At 44.8% G+C, this 8922-nt stretch overlaps 1 pseudogene; it reads left to right on the forward strand.

The window, feature by feature from the left end:
* LOC143817693 (piwi-like protein 1) overlaps positions 1–8653 on the forward strand; it is a 50064-nt pseudogene extending 41411 nt beyond the window's left edge.
* The last annotated feature ends 269 nt before the right edge of the window (positions 8654–8922 follow it).

Raw genomic sequence — 8922 nt, forward strand, 5'->3', positions numbered from 1 at the left:
GCACTGCGGAATGATGGGAGAGGGGGCGTCAGCAGACGCTCTCTCCTCCATCATTGCATTCAACTGTAGCGGCGTCATAGATGCCAGTATAGTTGAATGCGGTGGTGGCGCTGGTGGGGGTGTGAGTTTTACCTCTCGTTCAGATTTAACTTTGCAAGCCCACTCTTTCTTTTTAAACAAAAATAAGAGCATATCCAATAAGGAAAACATTATCAACAGAAAGTTTTAGCAATGCTATGATGTTCCATTAAAAGGGCTAGATTACCATTTTTCTTTAAAAAAAAGAAAAATAAATGCAACTAGAGCAATAGCATTTCAGGTTAGGAACTGGGCAATATTGTGTGCACTGGTGTGCTGATGTGACACCGAGATCAGTTCTGTGATAGATCGTCCCGAGCCTTCTTTCACATATATTGTGTAATTGTAATAAATAGTGATGAGTGAGCACTAAAATGCTCAGGTGCTCTTTGCTCGGGTCGAGCAAATTGGAATACTCGGGTACTCGACCCGAGCCGCGAGCCCAATGTAAATCTATGGGAAACCTGAGTATTTCTACCGCGATCCCCCCGGGGGTCCTTTTAAGGTCTAAAAATGTCTGACAATGATGGAAACACTGCTCAAATCACATGGGAACATCATGGGGATCGCCCCTGGAATCATTTCTGACTCCTAGGTCACAGCTGTAAGCAATGTTGTCAGAGTTTGACGCCATTTTTACAGGTGCACCAAAAAACATACAAAAACAAAAGCAAAATGGGTTTTGCTGGGAAATATGTTGAGGTGCATCCTTTCCAGGGTGATGACTTGTATACAAGGCAAAATAATTAACCCCAGACCAAAATGTTCCTCCAACACTTGGGCTATGTTCACACGCAGCATTTTTTGATGCGTTTTTCAACTTTAACATTGCTTTCAACCAATACAAATGCATTCACTGGGAAATGTAATTGTAACATTTTACAACCCTAGCTGGCCATGTGGTGTGTGCCATATAAGGCCTCTTTCACACTTCTGTCTTTCTTTTTCCATCACAATGCGTCGTTTTGTGAAAAAAACACAGAACCAGCAAATGTTTCTGCTGGATCTTTTTTTTTCGCATAGACTTGTATTAGCGACATTGTGACGGATGGCCTTCCGTTTCATCCGTCATGCACTGGATCCATAGTAAAATTGTAAAATTGCTGTCTGTCGGGTGGAGACAACGCACACAGGAACATTTTTCTGTACGTCGAAAAATTGTTCAGTGGTAAATCCTGCGCTGTCCGTCGTTGGCTATATTGGAAGCCTATGGACGCAGGATGCATCACTGACTGTCAAAAGCAGGAATCCCGCGACGGATGCCGTCTTTTGAAACTGAGCATGTGCAGAAGAATTTCCCGTCAGGGAAATTCTCTCTCTCTCTTATTACTATTGATTCTGCCTATGCAGCATCAATAGTAAAAAGATATAATGTTTAAAATAATATTCTTACCTTCCGGCGTCCCCCGCAGCCTTCGATGCTCGCGATGAAGCCAGCAGCTCTGGTTCCCAGTAATGCCTTTGCGAAATGACCCGATGATGTAGCGGTCTCATGAGACCGATATGTTATCACAGGTCATTGTCTCGCTAGGCATTACTGGGAACGGGAGCTGCCAGCAGCATCAGGAGCATCAGGAAGGCCGCAGGAAGGCTGCGGGGGACGCCGGAAGGTAAGAATATAAAAAAGGGCCATTATTAAACAGCGGGTCTCCTATGCTGTTATTGCCTATGCAGTGAGTGGCTGGGCTGTCAACAATTACAACGCACCCCAATACCCCTTTCACGAGAGGTACAGGGGGCTTCCTGAAAAAATGTTGCATTTAATGCAAGGCCTGCCCTGCTATCAAATCATATGCACCCCAATAAGCATTTGAACCCATGTACTGGATGGCCACAGGAAAACCCACTTCACATTCTTCAGTTGGTCCTGCCATACTGTTTTCTTATGTATTAACTGCAAGGCCTGCCCTGCTACCAAGTCATATGCACTCCAATAAGCCTTTGAACCCAGGTACTGGATGGCCACAGGAAAACCCACTTCACGCTCTTCAGTTGGTCCTGCCATACTGTTTTCTTATGTATTGACTGCAAAGCCTGCCCTGCTACCAAGTCATATGCATCCCAATAAGCCTTTGAACCCAGGTACTGGATGGCCGCAGGAAAACCCACTTCACATTCTTCAGTCGGTCCTGCCATACTGTTTTTTTATGTGTTAACTGCAAGGCCTGCCCTGCTACCAAGTCATATGCACCCCAATAAGCCTTTGAACCCAAGTACTGGTTGCTTACTCTGCATCAGCCTCCTGGAAAGGTTGAGGCTAATGTCTCAGAAGCCGTTGTTGGTGCCAGAGATGCTGTAGTCCATAGTATCACAGGAGTAGTGGATAAAATGAAGGGAGCTGTACAGGATGGTGTGGAGATGACTAGGGCTGTTGTATATGACAGCATTAACACTGTCCTGGAAAGCCGTGTTGTGAAGATCATGAGCGACTGTGTGGATTCTACACTAACTAGGTCTGAATCTCTCCTGGAACACTACCTGCCACCAACACATGAGGAGTTGGCTAAGGAAGCAACTAAGACAGAAGGCTTTGAGGTGTCCCAAGATGAGCCTGGTTACTACTTGTGCCTGGGGTTGCTCTCTGCCGTGCTACCAAGTCATATGCACCCCAATAAGCCTTTGAACCCAGTTAATGGATTGCCACAGGAAAACCAACTTCACTTTCTTCACTTGGTCCTGCCATACTGTTTCCTTATGAATTGAATGCAAGGGCTGCCTTGACCCAATTTTGCATGCACCCAATCCCCCTTGGAAGAAATATGGAGGAGGGTCTCATAACAAAACTGTCCCATTACAAAGGAGCAGGTCTCCTAGACTAGTAATGCCCATACACTAACACTAAGTGTATGGGCTGACAAACATTTCCCCATGGGGGGTAATTAAAAAAAAAAAAATATTTAATGGGGATCATAGACACTCTTGCCAAAAAATTGACGGTCTGTAGCAGTACCGAACACATGAACCCTGGTGATCTAGTGGTGGAAAATGATGAGAGGTGGAGGAAGGCCTCATTAAAATCTAGGCCCAATTTAAAGGAGGGTGTCTCCTACACTTGTAATGCCCATATACTAAGTGTATGGGCTGAAAAACATTTCCCCATGGGGGATAATTTTTAAAAAAAATATTTAATAGGGATCATTGACACCCTTGCAAAAAAATTGACTGTCTGTAGCAGCACGGAACACGTGAACCCTGGTGATCTAGTGGTGGAAAATGATGAGAGGTAGAGGAAGGCCTCATTAACCCCTTCATGACCGTGGGATTTTTTGTTTTTCCGTGTTTGTGTTTCACTCCCCTCCTTCCCAGAGCCATAACTTTTTTATTTTTCCATCAATTTGGCCATTTGAGGGCTTATATTTTGCGGGACAAGTTGTACTTTTGAAAGACATCATTGGTTTTACCATGTCGTGTACTAGAAAACGGGAAAAAAATTCCAAGTGCGGTGAAATTGCAAAAAAAGTGCAATCCCACTTGTTTTTTGCTTGGCTTTTTTGCTAGGTTCACTAAATGCTAAAACTAACCTGCCATTATGATTCTCCAGGTCATTACGAGTTCATAGACACCTAATATGACTAGGTTATTTTTTACCTAAGTGGTGAAAAAAAATTCCAAACTTTGCTAAAAAAAAAAAAATTGCGCCATTTTCCGATACTCGTAGCGTCTCCAATTTTCATGATCTGGGGTCGGATGGGGGCATATTTTTTTCATGCTGAGCTGGCGTTTTTAATTATTCCAATTCGGTGCAGATACGTTCTTTTGATCGCCTGTTATTGCATTTTAATGCAATGTCGTGGCGACCAAAAAAACGTAATTCTGGCGTTTTGATTTTTTTTCTTTTTACGCCATTTAGCGATCAGGTTAATGCTTTTTTTATTGATAGATCGGGCGATTCTGAACGTGGCGATACCAAATATGTGTAGGTTTGATTATTTTTTTATTGATTTATTTTGATTGGGGCGAAAGGGGGGTGATTTAAACTTTTATATTTTTTTATTTTTTTTCACATTTTTTTAACTTTTTTTTTAACTTTTGCCATGCTTCAATAGCCTCCATGGGAGGCTAGAAGCAGGCACAGCACGATCGCCTCTGCTACATAGCAGCGATCTGCTGTTCGCTGCTATGTAGCAGAATTGCAGGTGTGCTATGAGCACCGACCACAGGGTGGCGCTCACAGCTACTGGCGATCAGTAACCATAGAGGTCTCAAGGACCTCTATGGTTACTGTCCTGACACATCGCCGACCCCCGATCATGTGACGGTAGTCGGCGATGACGTCATTTCCGGCCGCCCGGCCGGATGCGTTAGTTAAATGCCGCTGTCTGCGTTTGACAGCGGCATTTAACTAGTTAATAGCGGCGGGTGAATTGCGATTTCACCCGCCGCTATTGCGGGCACATATCAGCTGTTCAAAACAGCTGACATGTCCTGGCTTTGATGCGGGCTCACCGCGGAGCCCTGCATCAAAGCAGGGGAGCTGACATCGGACGTACTATACCATCCGATGTCAGTAAGGGGTTAAAAACTAGGCCCAATTTGAAGGAGCGTTTCTCCTAGACTTGTAATGCCCATACACTAAGTGCATGGGCTGACAAACATTTCCCCACAGCGGTTACAGCTTAAAAAAATTATTTAGGGTAGGATCATAGACACCCTTGCCCAAAAATTTATGGCTGTAGCAGCATATGACATGTTCACCATGGTGATCTAGTGGTGAAGAATGAGGAACCATTGCTGAAGGCCTCATTAAAGACTAGGCACAATACACACTAGTGCGTGGTTTATGTACGAAGTACAGTAAAAGATGAGCTGATGAGAGAGATCCCGGGCCCGTGGCCGAGCTTGTGTGCAGGAGCAGGCCCCACAAAGACCAACTGGACAGGTAAAGCAGGCCCAAGGACCCCAGCCAGTAGTCAGATCTCAGCAACCAGCACCTGAGCCTTTGCTTTTTGGAAGAGGGTGCCAGAGAGGTCTGCCGTCAGCAGCAGCAGAGAGACCATCGCCCGAGGTTCTGCAGGTGTCAGCTGGACTTGCAGAAGTGTCTGTCGGGAATAGGGCAGCCGTACGTGTGACTTCCATTACGTCGGGGTGAACACCCAGCAGACTATCGAACATGTCCAAAAATCGAAAGCTGGCACCTCTGGAACCAAGATTGCTCTTATGATCAACCACACCAAGCTGGTAAAAACAAAAAAGAGGAGAAGCCAGCAATGCTTATGGTCAGGACACAATACATAAGGTGCACATGCACATACTAAATTCTATCTGTATTTCAAATATGAGACATTTAGCAAACAATTGATCAAATCTTTGAGCTACCCCGCCACTTCACGGCATTCTCATAATGGGGCAGTCCTACTCTACGTATTTTATTTTCATTGTGCCATTACGGCCTCCTAAGTGTATTGAGAGTAAAAAAAAAAAAGGAAAGACCACATTAAATAACATTACCATAACATGCAAACTGTACCTGGAGCATTTCAGAATCACTCCCTTGGTGCCGGAAAGGGGAAGCGCAGGTAAAGGCCGATCAGGTCCTGTGCGGACATTTCAGATCTGGCTTCCACACTGCCAAACCAGCACCAAAGTTAAAGGGTGAGACAGGCTGAGACACAGGTGCACAATTAACTAGAGCCTGAGGCAGGGCAGGGCTGCTGTGTGTGAACAGCAGCCTATCAATCACAATGAACACAGAAAGAAAGGCGTAACTAACCCAGCGTGCGCGGCAACAGTGGTGGTCAGCCGCTTACCAATATAGAAACAAAAAAGAGGAGAAGCCAGCACTGCTTATGGTCAGGACACAATATATAAGGTGCACATGCACATACTAAATTCTATCTGTATTTCAAATATGAGACATTTAGCAAACAATTGATCAATTCTTTGAGCTACCCCGCCACTTCACGGCATTCTCATAATGGGGCAGTCCTGCTCTACGTATTTTATTTACATTGTGCCATTGCGGCCTCCTAAGTGTATTGAAAGTAAAAAAAAAAAAAAAGGAAAGACCACGCTAAACAACATCACCATAACATGCAAACTGTACCTGGAGCTTTTCAGAATCACTCCCTTGGTGCCGGAAAGGGGAAGCGCAGGTAAAAGCCGATCAGGTCCTGTGCGGACATTTCAGATCTGGCTTCCACACTGCCAAACCAGCACCAAAGTTAAAGGGTTAGACAGGCTGAGACATAGGTGCACAATTAACTAGAGCCTGAGGCAGGGCAGGGCTGCTGTGTGTGAACAGCAGCCTATCAATCACAATGAACACAGAAAGAAAAGAGTACCTAACCCAGCGTGCACGGCAACAGTGGTGGTCAGCCACTTACCAATGTAGAAACAAAAAAGAGGAGAAGACAGCAATGCTTATGGTCAGGACACAATACATAAGGTGCACATGCACATACTAAATTCTATCTGTATTTCAAATATGAGACATTTAGCAAACAATTGATCAATTCTTTGAGCTACCCCACCACTTCACGGCATTCTCATAATGGGGCAGTCCTGCTCTATGTATTTTATTTACATTGTGCCATTGCAGCCTCCTAAGTGTATTGAAAGTAAAAAAAAAAAAGGAAAGACCACGCTAAACAGCATCACCATAACATGCAAACTGTACCTGGAGCTTTTCAGAATCACTCCCTTGGTGCCGGAAAGGGGAAGCGCAGGTAAAAGCCGATCAGGTCCTGTGCAGACATTTCAGATCTGGCTTCCACACTGCCAAACCAGCACCAAAGTTAAAGGGTGAGACAGGCTGAGACACAGGTGCACAATTAACTAGAGCCTGAGGCAGGGCAGGGCTGCTGTGTGTGTGAACAGCAGCCTATCAATCACAATGAACACATAAAGAAAGGAGTACCTAACCCAGCGTGCACGGCAACAGTGGTGGTCAGCCACTTACCAATGTAGAAACAAAAAAGAGAAGCCAGCACTGCTTATGGTCAGGACACAATACATAAGGTGCACATGCACATACTAAATTCTATCTGTATTTCATATATGAGACATTTAGCAAACAATTGATCAATTCTTTGAGCTACCCCACCACTTCACGGCATTCTCATAATGGGGCAGTCCTACTCTACGTATTTTATTTACATTGTGCCATTACGGCCTCCTAAGTGTATTGAGAGTAAGAAAAAAAAAAAGGAAAGATCACATTAAATAACATTACCATAACATGCAAACTGTACCTGGAACATTTCAGAATCACTCCCTTGGTGCCGGAAAGGGGAAGTGCAGGTAAAGGCTGATCAGGTCCTTATATATTGTGTCCTGACCATAAGCAGTGCTGGCTTCTCCTCTTTTTTGTTTACACCAAGGTGGTGTCCCGACCACAGTGGGCCCTGTACCAGTATCACGTTGCCTTCAACCCCGCCATGGAGTCCAAGCTTTTGCGGTATGGCCTCCTGTACCAGCATAAAGAAACCATCGGGAAGGCGCGAGCATTTGATGGAACCATGTTGTTTTTACCAAAAAGACTGAATAACGTCATCGAGGTGTTAAGCCAAACTAGAAATGGAGAGAACGTGTGGATAACAATCGCCTTGACAAACGAGCTTCCACCGACCTCACCCACCTGCTTCCATTTCTATAACATCATTTTCCGAAGACTCCTGAAGATAATGGATATGAAGCAGATAGGATGAAACTATTACAACCTGAGCGACGCCACCGAAGTTAGAGCCCACCAACTCGCCATCTGCCTGGGGTTTTCCACCTCCATCCTCCAGTTCGAGTCCAGCATTATGTTGAGCATTGATGTCAGCCATAAAGTCCTCAGGAACGAGACTGTGCATGACATCATGAGCAGCCTTTACTCCTCGTGTGGCCCTCAGAGGTTCCAGGACATCTATTGCAAGGAGCTGATCGGACAGATCGTCCTCACCAAGTCCAACACTAAAACCTACCATATAGACGAGATCGCTTGGAATATGACTACAGCATCCACCTTCAAGAAGGCAGATGGAAGTGAGTGAGATCAGCTTTGTGGACTAATAACCGATACAATGAACAAGTGAAAGACATGATCCAGATGCTAATCGCGAACATCCCCAGAGGCCCAAGCCAGGAGCCACAGACGGAGCAATCATACTGGTGCCAGAGTTCTGTAACCTAACAGGTCTGACAGACAGAATGAAAAATGACTTCAATGGCACGAAAGATCTGGCCGTTCACACCCGCTTACCATCAGAACAGAGGGAGCGGCAAGTTGGGAAGTTCATGAACTACATGCGCAAGGATGAGAGTGTTCAGAAAGAGCTACGTGACTGGGTGCTGAATTTCGATACCGAACTGCTACAGTTCGAAGGGATAATCGCACCTCCAGAAATAAATCATGCAAAAAGACAAATCTGCTGAATATAATCCAGAGTTTGCTGATTGGTTGCGAGAGCAGGGGGGTCCTGTTCTGATCAGCCTCCGAGATATGAATAATTGGCTTCTCTTTTACACCTGGAGAAATTAGGATGCGGCGATCGCTCTTCTGCAGAACCTGATCAAGATCACACAGCAAATGTGCATCAAGATGAACAGGGTGTTGGTTGAAGTCAAGGAGTTTTTTTGGGGGGTTGGGTGAATTTTTGAAAAAGAAAAAAAAAGAGTAGAAGAAGGCTAGCAGACCGAACTATGCAACTTAAGCCTGCTAAGCTACGATTTTTCCACCATAGATACACCAGGCCTCAGAGTGACAAAACAGACTGTATACATTTTTTTTAGTTTTTTTCTGATGTTTTGAAAAAAAATAAAAATGAGTTTAACAAGGCTAGCAGACACAACCATGCAACTTATGCCAACGAAGCAATGATTTTTCCACCACAGATACACCAGGCCTCAGCCTGACATAAC

Source organism: Ranitomeya variabilis, chromosome 3 (assembly GCF_051348905.1).
Source record: "Ranitomeya variabilis isolate aRanVar5 chromosome 3, aRanVar5.hap1, whole genome shotgun sequence".
Lineage (NCBI taxonomy): Eukaryota > Metazoa > Chordata > Amphibia > Anura > Dendrobatidae > Ranitomeya > Ranitomeya variabilis.